The 18,489-nt window shown below is 39.6% G+C and overlaps 1 long non-coding RNA gene across 2 annotated transcripts in view; it reads left to right on the top strand.

The window, feature by feature from the left end:
* LOC117312932 (uncharacterized) overlaps positions 1–18,489 on the top strand; it is a 175,155-nt gene that overhangs the window by 34,879 nt on the left and 121,787 nt on the right. For both annotated transcript variants that reach the window (XR_004527350.2, XR_004527351.2), the window contains exons 2-4: positions 2,875–3,006; positions 3,635–3,715; positions 4,979–5,133. This is a non-coding gene — a long non-coding RNA (uncharacterized lncRNA). The remainder of the gene's footprint in view (positions 1–2,874; positions 3,007–3,634; positions 3,716–4,978; positions 5,134–18,489) is intronic.

Consider the following 18,489-nt stretch of genomic DNA (forward strand, 5'->3'; position numbering starts at 1 on the left):
CTAAAGTACTTAAAATAATTACATTTTCCTGAGTGGACGCTGAGCTTAATTTCAGGAAACTCGTAGAAAATAAAGGATACTTCTTTAATTTTAATGATATCACTTAGAAACCATTCTTCCACTGGTGAATATTTTTAGAAGGGCTTCTAGAGGTATGCTAAAAGCCATTTAAAAGCTGTTATGAAGCAATAATTAATCAATTTCATTTACTCATTAATTATTTATTGACATGCCCAGTGTTGTACTTATTACATACATGTAAAATTTATTCGTAGCTTTTACATAGTTTGCTTCTCTTATTATTTCTTACCTAGTATTAACCAGGTTACAAAAAAAGGATTTGACGGGAAGCAGACATAAATGCTAGTTTTCATTAAATTTTACCTTGGTTAACAGGAATAAAGCAACTCTGATCGCTCTAAGCAAAACAATAAGGCAATTATAAATTCTGGAACTATCAAAGGAACTTGAAACTGCTAGAAAATTGCCAAGCATCTGTAAGCCTCTAAAGGTTTATATCATCAAAGAAAATACACTTTAATTTTAAAACAGACTTTGCAATTTACTAATAGTACTAAATACAGTGTTTCTAGATGCAGAACATATTGCTTTTAACTTCTGTAAGGCTCACAGAAATCTCAACAAAAAGGGAAACTGGCTGATAGTCAACATGGAGCATAAAAGAAGAAGAAGCCTCAGGAGCTGAGAGGCAGGGGGCCCATGGTGTGGAGCCTACCTGAGTCAGAATCCCGGCCCTGCCATCATGGCCTATGAGCTGTGGAGTGCAGATTTCTCCTGTCTGAGAGAGATGATTATGACTATAATAACAGAAATGAACTCATAGGGTTCTGGTGAGGACCACATAGAAAGTACTTAGAATAGTGTCTAGGAGATAGTAAACATTCAGTAAATGTTATTATTAACAATTATGATTATGGCTGGTATGGTCACAGGGCACAGGCAGCCTGGACGCTAGCGAGTAATTTATCTCTGATCAGTACACTCACCTCAAACCTCTTCCTTCCTTCCTTGTTTCTTTCCTCCCTCCCCCTCCCTCCCTCCCTCCTCCCACTTCCTTCCTCCCTCCCTTCCATCCTTCCTTCCTTCCACCTTTCTCCCATCCTTCTCTCCCACTCTCTCACTTCCCCCTTCTCTGAATGTGATTCTGTCTTTTTCTGTTTCCTTTTACCTCTCTCTCTCTCTTTCTCTCTCTCTCTCTCTCTCTCTCTCTCTCTCTTATTCTGCCTCTTCATTTAGTTCAATCTTCCCACCCCGATTTTTCCCTACCACCTTCTTCCCATTCCCATCAACCTCATTAATGTCCTTCCTCCACTAGTTATGATCTGTTTAAAATGCATTTTAATTACTTACTCTTTTCAAGTAATCTAACATTTTCATATTTCTACTTAAAAAATTAGCAAGGGAAGTGTTTTACACCTTGAAAAATAAAGTCCTCAAAACTCTTTTAAATTATTTTATACATGTCATTGCCTTGGTTGGATATTGTTATTTGTGGAGCAATAACAAACAAAGCTGTCTTCTATTCCACCATGGTAAGACATCAGTGGATTCCTAGCTTTGAACCTGTAAAGAGAGAGAGAGAACAAGAGACAGAATATCAGAGAGAGAGAGAAAGAGAGAGAGAGATATATAAATTAGGGCTCGTCCAGGGTGTAATAGATTAGCACCTGCAGTTGAAACACACAATCAGGAAGCTGGGCTGTGCACAAGAGTCTGAGCCCCAAAGCAGCTCCAACCACTGAGCCGGGCTGGCCAAGTCGAGGCTGGATGGCAGCCATGGCCAGGCATGTGGCAGAAGCAATTCCTGTCCTAGGAGGAGGAGAACAAGAGAACCCCCCCATGGCTTTTCTTCTGGAATATTATGATGGTGGTATTCTTGTATCTTTTAGGTCGACATATTTAGACATTTTTCTCTCTTCTTGCTTGTATCTCAGAGCAACTAAGTAGACCTTAAAGATGATTCAGGAGAAAGTTCAAGTCCATTCTAGGTGCTTGTACTGTCACTTGTGTTTGGTAAAGCATGTATCTGTATTTGTTTACTTATTTAGTGGACGGTCCGGTATACCATGGGGAAAAAGATGCACTTGGTAGACAGGAAACATTTTATTAAAAAATACTTATGATGAAGCTACTTAATGAAAAGTACAAGTTATTTTTTTCTCTAAAATATTTTATTTTATCAATATAGCTTTTAATAACACCCAATCCACCCTATTACAGTATAAAGAGAAGTGAAATGGAAACAAAATTCCCTTTTCCTTTTCCACTGAAAAGCCTTCTACTTGGTACCTACTTCAGTTAGGGATGCCACAAAATGATGCATGGTCTCTCAGTGTCCCACTGTACACTGAACAGAATTAAGATGGAAACCTAGACAAGTATCAGAGCTAAATTCACTAGCAGGATAACTTTACATTATAACTCCATTTCTTAATACGTTACGTTTTCATCAGAATTCTTAATAGAAATAAAGATTAAAGGAGGTGACTTCCAAGCTGCTGTTTTCAAGAACACCTGGTCTCGGATTCTGTCCTGGATCTGACATTTATAACATTGCTCACTGCACACGTCCATCCGTTCTATGAGCTCGCATTTATAGAGCGTATTTAGCGTCATAAAGATCTTTTACATGCATCATGGTATCTTACATTTGTGGAGTACTTTAGCGTTTATGAAGCACATTCACCTTCATGGTGGCATTTGAGGTTTACAGAAATCTTGTTGTATTAAAGAGGGGGCCCACAGAAGACCAGGGATATTATAAATCATCCCCAGGTCACACAGGTAAGAGATAACTCAATCTTCTAATGAGACTTCATTTGAATCCAGGGCTTCTGATTTCTTTTCTCACAGGAAAACACCAACCAACACACACAAAAAAACTTGCAGATTTGTGCAAAGTGGGGACAGTGAACAGAATCTGAAGAGAACAGAACTGATGACATAAAATTCCTGTGTGCTCGGTGCAGCCCTTACTAGGTGAAGGTAGGTGTGTTGCCCTTTTCCATATTACGTTATTTCAGCTATATGAAGTGCACCAAGATGACACCGGCATGGCACTGACTTGATTTAGAACTGAGCCACACACCTGTTCTTCTAAATATAAACAAATTTGCAACCTGAGCTACTTGCAGTCACTGGAGGGTAATCAAGTGAAAGCTGGGGCCGGCGCCTGCCTGCAGCCTGACCCTGGGCTTACAAAAGCACAAGGACGAAGAAAGCGTCATGCCAGGCAGGATGTTTGGCATTGCAATCTGGTGGTCACAGTGACCTTTTATCTCACCAGAGAGATTGTAATTATTAGCTTTATGATCCTTATTGTTATTTTAAAATGTGCTTAGTTTGCTCTTGTGGTTCAGCTTGTACCCAGCTTGTTGAACTTTCCAGGTCCACTTGGTTTGTATATATGAAAGTTGCCTCAGTTACCGTGTTTGGAGAAAGCTTATCTGAAGGGAAATTGTTTGCTGCACTCCAGAACACTAAATTAAATCTATAATATATTTTCAGTGTCCATGTGAAGGCAATATTGTTCCAGAGTCTAGAGTTCCTGGCTAGTCAAAGTATGTGACTATTCCTCCTTGATACTATGATGCCTCTTTCCATTCTTGCTCAGAGGGAAAGAAATCATACTGGGGCCCTTGGAAATGTTCCACATTATCCTTAACTGATGGGAGACTACAGAGGCGATGCAAATGTAAGTAGTCCCGGGCTTCCCTGGTGGCGCAGTGGTTGAGAGTCCGCCTGCCGATGCAGGGGACACGGGTTCGTGCCCCGGTCCGGGAAGATCCCACATGCCACGGAGCGGCTGGGTCCGTGAGCCATGGTCGCTGAGTCTGCGCGTCCGGAGCCTGTGCTCCGCAATGGGAGAGGCCACAACAGTGAGAGGCCCGCGTACTGCAAAAAAAAAAAAAAAAAAAAATGTAAGTAGCCCCGTGGCAGGCGTGTTATGGTGCATGTGATGGAATGGTACAGAACTGGGGGACTTGATTGATCTGATTGGCCAAAACTCTTAAGATGGTCCAGATTATGATCATAAGTAGGTTCTGAAAGCATTATTTCTAGATGCTGAGCATCAGCAGAGAAGTCTCTTAATTCTCTTTCAAAATGACTGCCATGCAGTTGCAGAAGATTTGCTTGTTGACATTTTTGAATAGACAGAAAAGCGCCAACGAATAGTAAAACTGTTGCCATCTTTTGATTTGCTTATATGTTCCTCCATCTTCAACCTGGTAGTTTGATGAATTCTACTAAAATGTCTTCTAGTGTGAATAGATATATTGAATTCTTGGGGTAAACCCTACTTGTGTATGGTGAAATGTTACATGTTTAGATCGAGATAGAGAGATTGATGGATACATGTAGATTGATCTAGCTGAGATAGTGATAGAGCTGGAGTTCAATTCTCCCTTTGAGAGAACCTGCTGCAAAGAGTCACTGGCAGACAGACTCAGCTGCTGTCACTTGGGAACTACCTTACCATTTGCGTGTGGCCACGCTCTCCCTGGTCTGTGCTCAGCCAATGACTGAGCACAGGAGGAAGATTAAAGCTGGGCATTCCTGCTCCACCAAGAGGATGAGTCAAAACAATATTACAGCCCAGGGGAGTGGTGGAGATTAATGTCACCATTAAAGACCTTAAATGTGGTGTTCTTCACCATATCTTCATGTAATTCATTAGTCTGGTCCCTGCAGAAACTGGATGAATCCTGAAGAATGACTATAGCCTACAACAAACAATCAAGTAGCTCTGATCACAGCTGCTATACAGGGTATGGTATGATTGTCAGAGTTAATTTATAAGGTCTCAGGTACATTGCAAGTGGCCATGGATTTGGTGAGTGCATTCTTTTCTATCCCAACCAGAAGAGAAGGACAGAAAGCGTGCACATTCATGAGGACTACACAACGATAAGCATAGGTTTCCCCAATGGCTATGTTAACTCTCTTCCTCTTTCAGGATGCAATCCAAAGATGCAAATCCACCTGCATATCCTAAAGAACGTCACATTGCTCCCATATATCAATGGTGCCATATTGATGTGGCAGGCTGAGCAAGAGGTGCTTAATATGCTGGAGATCTTGGTGAAATACACGCACTCTAGAGGATGAGAGGTAAATTCAGTGATGAATCAGGGACCCATCTCTCTGGTAAACTTCTAGGAATCCAGTTGTCAGGAGATTTCCAGTACATAACCTCCAAAGTATAAGTCAGTTGGCTAGAGCTTGTGCTGCCTACTACTGAGAAGGCAGGGGGCACAGCTCCTTGTAAACTGCTTCAGGTTCTAGAGGCATCACATTCTACACCCAGGTCCTAGGAATACAGCTCTGTTTCATGTGCTGGGTAACATGGAAGGCTGCTAACTTTGAATGGGGCTTAGAGTAGGAAAGGGCTCTGTTTAGTAGGTCAGGCTGTGGTGTGAGCAGTTCTGCTATTTGGGACATAGAGTCCAGCCACCTCTATGTTCGAAATGTCAGTGATAGAAAAAGATAAAGCATGGAAAAAATGGCAAGCCTAAAAACTGGGAGGAGTACAGTGAAAGCCCCTGGTGTTCTAGAACAAGGTCATGCCATTTGAGTGAGAATTATATGGCTTTTGAGAAAACAACCCGATGTTTTATTGGGTTCTGGTAGAGGCAGAACATTTCACTACGGTGCGCCTAACAGTCATGCATCTAGAACTACCCATTATAAGCTAGGTCCTCTTGGACCACCAAGTCATACAATCAGGTGGGCACAGCAGCAATCCATTGTAAGATGGAGATCGTACATCAAGAATGGAAGTGTAGACGGAACAAATAGTAAGCAGCATGAACAGATAGCTCAGATCCTCATATCTCCCACCAAAATTGCACCAGCACCTCTTCTCAAGCTTGTCCCTATGACTATACTATAGGGGGAAGTTCCTATATGGCCGAAGGAGGAGAAAAGCCCAAATTGGATGTACAGATGGGTGAGCTTGGTGGGTTGGTGTGAACTAAAAATAAAAAGAAGCTGTATTATGGCTACAATCAGGGTAACCCTGAGAGTCAGTAAAGAATAATTTTTCCAAAGATAGAGCTGTGGGCAGTGCTTGTGTGTTGAAGTAAAAGTAACTAAAGAGGAGGAGTAGCTAAAGGTGGTCAGAGTCTGTAAGGAAAAGGATTGGGAAGTTGGAGACAAGGAGGTGGATGGACATTTGGGGGTGGGCACGGTGTGCGAAGACTTTGTGTGCCCACTGCAAAGCACTTACCTCTGAAAAGGCACTGGAAAACCGAGGAGACAGATGATTTAGCCAGTTTGTGTTAGCCAACCTCCATCATTGGCGAAGCCCAGAACTGGCAATGAGGGTGTATGAACTGAGTGGCTGAGATGAAGGCTACACGTGGACTCCTCCTTCCCGTAGTCAGTCTAGCTACAGCTGCCTCTGTATGTTGAATGTTCAACCTATTAGCAATAGAAGCTAATGTTGATACCCAATACGACACTTTGCTCCAAAAATCTAATTAGCAACTTGGTGGCAAGTTGACTATATTCAGTGTCTTCCATTCTGAAGAACCAGTGGTTAATCCCTACAGGGACAGAGACCTATTCTGGTATGGATTTGCCTTTCTCACCTACAGACTCAGCCAGAACCACTTGTGAAGGCTTATGAATGCCTAGTCCACAAACATGGGATACCACATAGCACAGAATCCAACCAGGGCACCCACATTTCAGCCAAGAGGGTGGAGGAGTGGGCCCGTGACCATGAATCCATTGGTTAAATCACATACCACCTGAAAGAGGCAGTGTGATAGCACATTAGAACAGCCTACTTCATGAAGGCAGAGCTGAAATGCTAGTCTGGTAGTAGTCCTTTGCAAAATTAGGTGCTGTCTTTCAGGACACAGTATATGCATTAGATAAGAGACTTCTATATAATGCTGTGTCCTTATCAAGAAGAATACATGACATATATACACTAAGATGTATAAAATGGATAACTAATAAGAACCTGCTGTATAAAAAAATAAATAAAATAAAATTCCAAAAAAAAGAAGGATATATGAGTCCAAAAACCAAAAGATCTTGTTTGCCATTGTTCCCAATGACCCAACTACAGAATCGTTTATATAGCAAATAATTGAGAACAAGACAAATGTCAAATTATGGTATATAACATGACAGAATGATAATTAACAGCTATAATTATTGAAATTAAGAATATTTATTATGTATTGACATTATATAGGATAATTTTTAACTCTCATCCCCACAACCCTGGGTTCTTCAGGCTTAGATGTTCTAATCTCCAAAGGGCATTCACTTTTGCTAGGAGACACAACTAAATTTCCATTTAAATATAAGCTATGCCTGTCTCCAGGGCACCTTGGACTCTGTGTGTTCAGGTACCAGCAGGTAAGGAGGTGCCTTCATTCCAGGGGTAACTGACCCTGGGCAGAATGAGGAGGGAAGGCTGCTTTTACACAATAGAGACAAAGAAATGGAACCCAGGTCTCCAAGGTTTGGTATTTGTTTTTTATTTTCTTTTTTCAAGGTTATTAGACTCATTTTTTTTCAGAAAATATATTTGGTTGAAATACCTTCTGAGACTTCTCATGTTTGATATCTTTCTGTTTCTCTTATCTCACCTCACTATAACTTTCTTGTTTCACAGTATTCTTCATCAGAACTCTGTGGACATTGCTTCATTGCCTTCTGTCATTTTATGTTATGAAAAGAATTTTAATATGTAACTACTATATAATTTTTTTGTAGGCAACCTCTTTATTATTCTGCCACTGTTCATGCAGAATTTTGTTTCCTTTATTTTTGAAATAAAAACATGTCATAAAATATATGGCTTTTTTTCATTTGTTTTATCTGGCAATCAAGGGCCCCTTTGACCCAAAACCTCAAACCTGTTGAAGAAAAGTTTTTTATTTTTAAATGTTATTTTGAGTATTGCCTCTCATCCTTCTACTCTGTTTTCTCCTGAAACTGTTGTTACACGTGTGTCATTGTTCTTTGGTGCCTTTTCCATGTCTCTTATCTTTTCTCTCATCATTTTCATATCTTTATTCTTTTTTTTTTTTTTTTGCGGTACGCGAGCCTCTCACTGTTGTGGCCTCTCCCGTTGCGGAGCACAGGCTCCAGACGCACAGGCTCAGCGGCCATGGCTCACGGGTCCAGCCATTCCATGGCATGTGGGATCTTCCCGGACCAGGGCACGAACCCGTGTCCCCTGTATCGGCAGGCGGACTCTCAACCACTGCGCCACCAGGGAAGACTCATATCTTTATTCTTAACTATTATTTATTGAATAATCTGTGAAGCACATCTTCTGCTGTAATAGACTAAGGTTTCAGGTGTTCTAATGAAGGTTTTACTGCCAGCATTGCAATTTTAAATTTGGAAATAGGCATTTCTTCCAGATCTCAGATGGCTTGACTTAGTGCTTGACTAGTACAGATTCAAAAATATAATATTCTCTTTAACTTTTCACCAAGTCTTTCTCCTTTTATTACACTGAATCTGCTGAAGTTGAGGAATATTTGGTTGATTTCTTCGATTGGCTCATTTCTTTTGAATTAATGTCTCTTTTTACGTGTTTGCTTATTTTTCTCTGTTCATCCTTTCAGGTCCAAGGTTGTCTAATATCAAAAGATTCTGGTAAATTCCAGTGGATATTGTGTGGTCCCTTCTTAGACTTTTCAGGCTCAGAGGAGGGGAAAGTAACACTTTTATATTTATATAATAATTGTATTCACCAGGTAGTGATATGTATTACGAGGGATTGAGAGGTAGGGAGAGCTGAAGGTGGGATACTTTGCACTCTGCCAAGGAGGTTTTGTTTAGTTTTCTTTTAGCTTTATTAAAGTATAATTGACAAATAACATTGTAAGATATTTAAAATGTACAGTACAATGATTTGTTATACGTGATATACATATTCATTGTGAAAGAATTCCCCCCATCAAGTTAATTAACACATATATCATCTCACGTATTTCCTTTTTGTGTGTGTGTGTGAGAACATTTAAGTTCTACTGTCTTAGCAAATTTCGTTATACAATAATACTGCTATCACCATGCTATGCAGTAAATCCTCAGACCTTATTCATCTTAAAGCTGAAATGTTGTACCCTTTTATCAACCTCTCCCTGTTTCCCCCACATTTCAGCCCTCGGCAATTAATTTTCTACTCTCTGTTTCTATCAGTTTGAATTTTTTGGTTAAGATTCCACACATAAGTGAAGTATTTGTCACCTTGTATATTGTGGATATTAACCTCTTATTGGATATGTGGTTGGCAAGTATTTTCTCCTTTTCCATAGGTTGTCTTTTCATTTTGTTCATAGTTTCCTTTGATGTGCAGAAGATTTTGTTTGATGTAGTCCCACTTGTTTATTTTTTGCTTTTCATTGCCTTTGATTTTAGTGTCAAATCCAAAAAATCATTGCCAAGACCAGCTTTAATGAATTTGTTTATTAGTTCTAACAGGTTTTGTGTGGAGTCTTTAGGGTTTTCTATGTATAGTATCATGTTATCTGCAAATAGAGAACATTTTATTTCTTTCTTTACAATTTGTATGCCTTTTGTATTGCCTAATTGCTTTGTCTAGGACTTCCAGTCCTATGTTGAATAAAAGTGGTGAGAGTGGGTGTCCTCGTCTTGTTCTTGATCTTAGAGGAAGAGCTTTCAGCTTTTCACTGTTAATATGATGTTAGCGTTTCTGTCTCCTGATAGACAGTGTACTGATGGGCCCAAGAAAGTATTTCCCTTTGATTTTTTTGTTTTCATTTCTCTGTTTACAATACTCATCTGTTCTTGAATCTTTTCTACTTTTTCCAATGAGGGCTTGACATATTAATCATAATTATTTTAAAGACCTATCTGATAATTGCAACATCTGTGTAATATCTGAGTCTGTTTCTGAAGCTTGCTATGTCTCTTTAGATTGTTCTTTTCCTCCATCTCTCCTTTCCTCCCTCCCTCCCTCCCTCCCTCCCTCCCTCCCTCTCTCCCTTCCTCCCTCCCTCCCTTCCTTCCTTCCTTCCTTCCTCTCTCCCTCCCTCCCTCTCTCCCTTCCTTCCTCTCTTCCTTCCTCTCTCCCTCCCTCCCTCCCTCCCTCTCTCCCTTCCTTCCTCCCTTCCTTCCTTCCTTCTTTCCTCCCTCCCTCCCTCCCTTCCTTCCTTCCTTCCTCCCTCCCTCCCTCCCTTCCTCCCTCCCTCCCTCCCTCCCTCTCTCCCTTCCTTCCTCCCTTCCTTCCTTCCTTCCTCCCTTCCTTCCTTCCTTCCTCCCTCTCTCCCTCCCTCTCTCCCTTCCTTCCTCCCTTCCTCCCTCCCTCCCTCCCTCCCTTCCTTCCTTCCTCCCTCCCTCCCTCCCTCCCTTCCTTCCTTCCTCCCTCCCTCCCTCCCTTCCTTCCTTCCTCCCTCCCTCCCTCCCTCCCTTCCTTCCTTCCTCCCTCCCTCCCTCCCTTCCTTCCTTCCTCCCTTCCTTCCTTCTTTCTTTCCTTTTTGTTTGGAATGCTTTATACATTTTTGCTGAGAGCTGGATATGTTGCTTTGGGTATTAGAACCTGTGGTAAATAGGCCTTCATTGTGAGGACTTATGTTGATATGGTTAAGAATTGGGCTGTGTTTTTGTTTGTTGTAGCTTTGGCGCCAGATGTTTTAATTCTCTCTACATTACTTGCTTTGGTTTTTGTATTTTGAGCTTCCCTCTGCATTCCTCCTCAGAGAGAGTATGCACCTTGCACCTTGTTGTTATCCTAGAGCCTCATTAACTTGGTGGTTAGTGTGAGAGTGGGTTTAACTTTCTCTAATCTATGATAAATCTCAGTCTTTAAGTGGACTTATTTCTCTGGGCTGTGACCTTCCCAAATGTTGTTCCAGTGGTTGCCCCCTGTTAGGTGAGACAGGAAAGCTATAGAGGATTAGAGAGAGAGGAATGTCTTGGCCAGCTGGAATAAGGTTCTGGTAATTTTCTTCCTCTGAGGAGTAGGTCGTTTTTGTGGAGTATGCTCTGGGTAAATTTCACAATGATTACTCTTTCCCTTCCCTTGCCAAGGTCAGGAGGCCCTCTTTCTGGGATCTTCACAGTGAGTACCTCGTATGGTTCCTGGAAGTACCACTCGCCAAAGTGTGGGGATCCCCTTAAGTCTGCATCCCCCAGGAGTTTCTCATTCTTATTCTAGTCCACATTCAGCCTCCATCAACCTATCAAAACTATCCTCTAATTTTCGTCCTAGTTTATAGCTCCAGTGGTCATATCTATCTGCTTTAGGGAAGCAACTCTGACTCTAAATTCACCTTTCTCTCCAGATTTTCGGAGTGATGATTTGCTATGCAACTTCAGTTTTCTGATGGGTCTGAAAAAAGTGTCGATTTTAATTTGTGCATTCTTTTATTCTAAGGATGGTAGTGACAACTGCCAAGGTCTTTATTATGCCGGGGCTGAATATGGAAGTCCATGTGCTTTTTTTTTTTGCTGCATTTGTCTTACTTCCATGTTTTAATTACCCATAGAGATGCTCAATACTCCCATAGGAGGCAAGTTGTTTTAAATATGGGAGATACAACACAAGGAAGAATTCAGCTTTAGTATACCGAAGATACAGATGCTTTCCTATTATTTACTAACTATGACGAACGATGCTCAGTACTTCCCTTTTATCCATTTACTCTTCATAAAAACCTTACAAAGTAGTTACTACTTTGATTCTCATTTTACAGATGAGGAAACTGAGGCACAGAGAGATTAAGCCACTTGCTTCTGGTCTGACAGCTATTAAAAGGCAGAGCTGGAAGTTGAATCCCAGTAGACTGCCTCCAGAATCTGCTTGTTTAAATGTTGCTGTGTGCAGTCTCTCCTCTGTTAGCAAAACACTTCCAAATGTGCACAAATCTGCAAACATTGTAAAAATACCAGTGTCAGACCTATGACCTCTCTGAAATTCCTGATAGTACAGCAGATAAATTTTATTGGGCAATTTTGATTAGCACTAGGTTTTCTATAGCTTTAGACTATTTATCTACTTATACACTTTAGGTTAAAGATAGATACATTAAAACTCATACTAGATAAAAATACATGTAAGTGAGGAAATTATGAACTAAGAAAAAATAAGGTAAACTAAGGGTTGACCTTATTATAACCTTATATCCATGCTGCTTGCTGCAAGACTTTAAGGCCAGGGCTAGTGTGAGGCATCCTGAGTTGGTCCTTGGTTCTTGTGCTCTAGGCATCTTACTGGCCTCACCATAGCTCTGATCCTGAGGTTGTTCCTAGAAGATATGGTCACGAACTTGTCTGGACTGGGTTTTATAGCAATAAATACAAAAAGGGAAACATGATTAATGCCACAAAGCTAGTAACTTATGAAAAACACAATTATTGTTAGAATTTGGAGTGAGAAAAAAATTTCCAGTGGTTCCTCACAGCAATATCTTGATGTAATATTATGAAAAGTCTTCTCAAAACATCAGAGTGGTAAAAACAAAGAGTGTCATCGGAAGAGGCCCAGGGCACGATATCTAAATGTAATTCAGTGAAAGTGGTGACCTCATATGAGGTCTCAAGGGAGGATGCTCCCATGGTCCAGGCTTCTCCTTTATTATATTATTTACTTCTAAGTCCCATTCAGAGGAATAAGGGACTTAAATTTTATTGACCTAATTTGTTTATTTTATTTAATATAGTGAATAATTATAGTGTGTGTGTGTGTGTGTGTGTGTGTGTGTGTGTTTGGTGAGGGGGCAGCCTCAATTATCAGTTCAAATTTATTTACAATTCATACAATGTAAGGCACTTCTGAATGACCTTAAATGTCTTTAATTGTAGTTCAGGATGCATGACTGATAAGCACAAAATTAGATCTAACAAAATGAGGAAATATGTAATTATCAGGAATGCAGTGGTAATGAGAACAACAGAAAGTTAGAGATAGTAGCAAAGCTAACATTGGCTTGGCTTGACTCTTGCCGTGTGGGAAGCACAGAAGGAATTAACCTGATGAACTCTTCAATCATTTCTTTATCTAATGATCAGTCATATTTGGTACCAAGACAGATGGTAGCGTTCTGCTGATGTTGACACAGCTTTGAATAAGAAAACGTGTGAAAACTCAATAGCTCCTCCTACAAGAACTTCATTAATATTCAGTTATTAGATTTAACTTGTAGTTGGATGTGTTGGTGGATGGTGCTCAGGGCTTGTTAGGGATGGGAATACTTCCATAAAGCAGCACCAGATTAAGCAACAATAAAGAAATCTAAATGTTCTCACTATTGGATATGAGACTGGTGTAATATTCTTGTTAAAAATCTGCTTTCCCCTCATTCCAGTTATATTTTCTGTTGGAGTTTGTGGCTTCCTGTGGAATATAATTCTTTCTTTTGTTTCATAATTCAGTTGATAGAGTAAAACATGTTTTTAAAATTTCTTGGGAGAATTATCAGCCTTTATATCTTTGGGGTCAAGTTATTGAGCTTCAACTTCTATGAGTCCTTATTTCCCATTTTGACCCCTACTCTTGAAGAGCAAGTCATGGTTTTGGAAGGAAGAGACACCATATTTCAGATGACCTTATAGAGAATATTTTTAATGAGAATGAGTTAACTGGGTCACAGGGACTCTGGCTTTATAAGATATAGCATGGATGATCTAACATGCAGTGTTTCTCTTTCTAAAGGTAGAGATTAAAACTAATGAATGGTTCAGCAACAATTTGATTATCCCTCTGTTCCTTAGGAAAGACAAAATGTCCAATAATTCTGGACTGTATATTACAGTTAACATCTCACAAGTACATGGGTTTTCTTCTTGTTATTCTTTGTGTCACATTTGGTTCCTATAGGAGGGAGTGTGGATTGCATAATGGATCTGTTACATCACCCAAATCTTATTCTTTGTACTGGGAACCTCACAAAGAGGTGAAATCCTTTACCATGGTAACCACCAGCACAACAAAATTCTGAGTTGTGGATCACATTTTGTTTTTTTGGAAACATCTGAGTAATTTATTTTGGTCAATTTTAAATTTCTTCTCAGATTTAGTTGAAGTGCTAACCCCTCCACATATTCTTTCTTAATTCCTTTCCCTTGGAGGAAATCTTTTAATCTAACATTTTTATAGGGTTTCTTGTTTTCTACACTGAATTATGGTTAACAGTGCCCACGTCTCATTGTCCTTATTGAACTGAGTTCCTTTTAAAGGCAAGGTGAACATCTGATTCAACACTAAATCTTTCAAAGATCTGGCTAAGTGTTTCTTAAAGAGTTGTTGTCCAATGTATATTTGTTGAATGAATATGTAAGAGATGCTAGTTGGCCAATGCAAAGACAATGGGTAAGAAAAAATATCCATCTATTAATGGGTTTTGAGTATTTTTTTTTTGAAAATAGGCTTAACACCATACATGGGATGTGGCTGAAGCTACTGAAATACATCATAGGTGACCCAGATGTCAGTTGTCCCTTCATCCTCCTCCTGAAACTATCTGTCCATGTTATCCCCCATCCTAATAAGAGAAAATCAAACATTCATCAGTGTAGAATCTACTGAAGATGTGCCAGGAAAAGAAGAGGAGTGGGTTATAGCATAAACAATTTAGAATTTAGAAAAGTTCATGGATTGGCCTTTACTTGTTTTGTTCTCCTAAGTTCCTCTAGTCCCTTTTCATCTTTCCTTCCGTAAAGTACCCACCTTCCCCTAAATACAATCTCCTCCTCTCAAGTACTTCTCCAGGTCTCCAAGTCTCTCACCACTCTATTATATGTAGAATTTGCCTCTCCTGAATTATTACAGGGCTCAGCAAAATGCCCTCTGGTTAGCATCATCCAGCATCCTTAAAAGGTATTGGGGGATGATATGTATTCAATAATTCAAAAGGACCTTTATTAAAATGGTTAAATATTGTTAATAATTAATGCATTAACAAAAATTAACATTATCTGATAATATGCCTGTCTTAGATGTGACAGATGGAAAAGTTCTGTAATATACACAGAATTGTAGCCATTTATTTGTTTGGAGAAGATTAAAATAAATGAGCCCCATAATGCAAGCTATAACCCATCTCAGGAATCTTTCAGTTTTGTGGGTCTAACTGGAAATGACCAAGGAGCTCCTGATTCTGTGTGAAAACCATTTTAGGTTATTCCAATACACCTTCACATGCTTGCTCATGGCCAATGGGAATACATTTCTTGGACGTTGCTTAAAGAGAATAAAGAATATCGTGAACTCCATGAAGCTAATGCTGCATGGAACAAAATTTGGAAGGAGGTTTCATTGTTGATTTCAGTATGCCCCCAAGCTCTCCTTCTTTCACAGTTTCATCATAAAATTCCTCTACCCCTATTCTCTTTTTGCTGAAATGTATTTGATGACTCTGAAAGACAATTGACTTAGTATTAATCTGTATAATTTAGCCTTGTGATTTTACTTATTTATTTATTTGGCTGCACCACGCAGCAGGCAGGATCTTTATTTCCCCAACCAGACATCGAACCTGTGCCACCTGCAGTGGAAGCATGGAGTCTTAACCACTGGACTTCCAGGGAAGTCCCTATAGAGCCTTGTTATTTTGATTATCATTCAGAACTAATGATTTGACCATTATTCGGAATTAATGATTAAATTGATACTATTACCATTATCTTCATTATTATTTTTAATGAGCAGAGCTAATTTCACCATTTCCCATATGTTTTGTCTTGCTGTGGATGTTCTACTCTGGTTTCCAACAGACTATTCATCGTCTTATAAGAAGCCATAGATGGCCATAGTCTTATGGCCAATCATGCCTTTCCCTTCAACTCTGCCTGCCTTGATTCTACACCTCTCCCTAGATCAACTGAGACCATCAAGGTCTGAGTTTACTTAACATTAATCTGGAGAAATGAAAAACATGGTAAGGAAACTGACAGTGTGGGTATAATAGAGGTTGGTCCATGTGGTCACATGTACTTTATCAGAATGAGAAAGGGCCAAGGGGATGAAGCAAGAGTAGCCACTGTTGTGTAAGTATTTCTACCAGGGATCTCCTTGGCCTCATTTTAGGAAATAGTCCAATAAGTTAGTAGTCATAGAGTGATTACAAGAGACAAGGCTAGCTAAGAGTCAATGACTGGAGGGTAGGTAGGCTTTTAGAAGCCTAGCTATGAAGAGGTGACTTTGCATAAGGCCACATGGTATCGAACAATTACATCTTGAGTGACTCACCTAATGCATGAAGTAACTCAGAGAGTCACCAAAAACAAAACAAACCCAAGCAAACACACACACACACACACACACACACACACACACACACACACACACGCTACAGACTGGTGATTACTTTTCTGAATTCCCTTTCCTTTCTATGGAGATTTGCCCCAGTGAGTGTTTTCAGTCAGCACTATTACTGTTCCACTTTACAAATTTGGCTTGGAGACAAACAAATTTCCAATAAAGGGCCTTTATTTCGTACAAGAACATAACTGTTAAAGACATATTTAAACAAAACTATAACAAGTGTTATAAAGTCATTTCACCACACAGCCTTGAGTGTAACCATAATTAATGTCATTTTCAAATATGAAGGACAGACCCTTCTCTATTTTAAGAAAGAAGTATTTGAAAATAATTTACATTCCAATTATCTCAACATGAATGTCAGCTGCATTTAGTCTGCATCACTGAGCTGAAAAGGTGTATAAAGCCAGCTGCTGACCACTGTGGTCATTTTTAGAAGAGCTATATATTTTATTAGGTCAATTGAAGCAAATTGAAGCACCTTTGTATTCTAACATTCATTCATTCATTTTTTTTTTTAGGAGAAAGAGGGGTGGACATTACAGAGAACAGGATGGTGTGATGGATTAGTAGGAAGTGCCTAGGTCTAGCGTAATAGTCATTGAGATGTCTTCAGTGTTAATAGGTTAGGTAGTAGATTGTTTTGATGTGTTTGCAGTACCCAACTGTCCTGGTAACTGGAGTCGTTTCTGGCATTGTCTACAGAGAGGCCAAAGCTTGAACAGTGTTTAAAGTCTAAGCCACCGGCATCCTTTTCAGAGGTCAGACTGCAGGAGGCACAGGAGGGAAGTCGTTGGAATGACCTAGACAGAACTTGAGTCTCTTGTACTGCTTTTGTCCTTAAAGTCGTACTCTTCACAAGACATTCATTAACTTTTTGTGGCCATGCTGGACTTCAGGTGCAGAGTTGAATTGACTCAATCAATTATATCCCCTGTTATTAGCACAATATTACTACTGTTCAAATCATAACTCCATGACTAATTTGTCTCCTTTTGGCCCTTTTCCCAGTTCTATCCCTTTCCTCTGCACTGTCCTTTTTATCCATCTTCAACCAGGGACTTAAAATTTGTAAATGTCCAGCAACATATAAATATTGCTTAATATATAATTTTAAAATTGACACAAATAGATTATTTGGTATGAATTATACACACTGCAACTTGATTTTTTCCCATTCAGTATTATGTTTTTGGCATCTGTTTATGTTGATAAATGTAGCTTGATTCTTTTAACTGCAGTGTAGTAATCCATGGTATAATTATACCACATTTTTTCTACCTATTCCTCCACTGACAAGCATTGAGAGTGTTTCCAAATCTCTGTCACTATCAGGTTTACAGCATAAATAATTTTCTTTGGGGTTAATCTCAAGATTTGGAATTTCTAAGGCTTGAAGCATACACATTTTCAAATTTGTTTTTCAAAATGGTTATATGAACTTTTTCTCCCATCTGAAGCACAAGAAAATTTCCAAATAAATTTATATTGCAAACAATAGTCATTTAAAAGAAAACAAAATCTCCCAGGGACGAGGTTACAATATTATCCAAGGCTAGGTGAGTTGAAGTTCTTGACAAGGACTTCCTGTGGGACTAATCTGTGGTCACTGGCAAAGCATTTCTAGGTGACCATGTCTGAGCCTGGACAGAAATGACCATAGAATCAGCCACCAGTAGTGCTCTATTTGTCAGTTGATTGGTGTGTTTTAGGAAGCTGATGAAATCTGACTGATCGCATTGCGCACTGACTTCACATCAACATTCAGGTGACCCAACGCATAGCCCAGACACTCCTTTCAACCGCTGATACTTTGGGGTCAGCGACTTACTGAAGCATTAAACCACCTCTGCCAGAAGGCTTGAAAACAGTTGTGAAAGATTCATCATCACAGTATGTCTATTATTGGAATTAAAACACCTTCTAACTGTGGCATAGATTTGTACTGATTGCTATAGGTTGTGAGTAACATGCTGCCTTTCCTGCTTGCACTGCACTCACTGTCTTTGGACTGGAAGCTGGGATATGTGGGCTGACTTCCTTTCTTTCTTGGAGTCTACTTCTGCATTGCAGGGACCATGGGGTGTTAAATGAAATACATTTATGTTAGGTGATTTGACTTGGTGTGTAATCATCAAACCTAATATTATGGGGAACAATTATTTGACAACTAGAAATTGGAGCATATGATCTGTCAGAGATGT

This window comes from Tursiops truncatus, chromosome 7, assembly GCF_011762595.2.
Source record: "Tursiops truncatus isolate mTurTru1 chromosome 7, mTurTru1.mat.Y, whole genome shotgun sequence".
NCBI lineage: Eukaryota > Metazoa > Chordata > Mammalia > Artiodactyla > Delphinidae > Tursiops > Tursiops truncatus.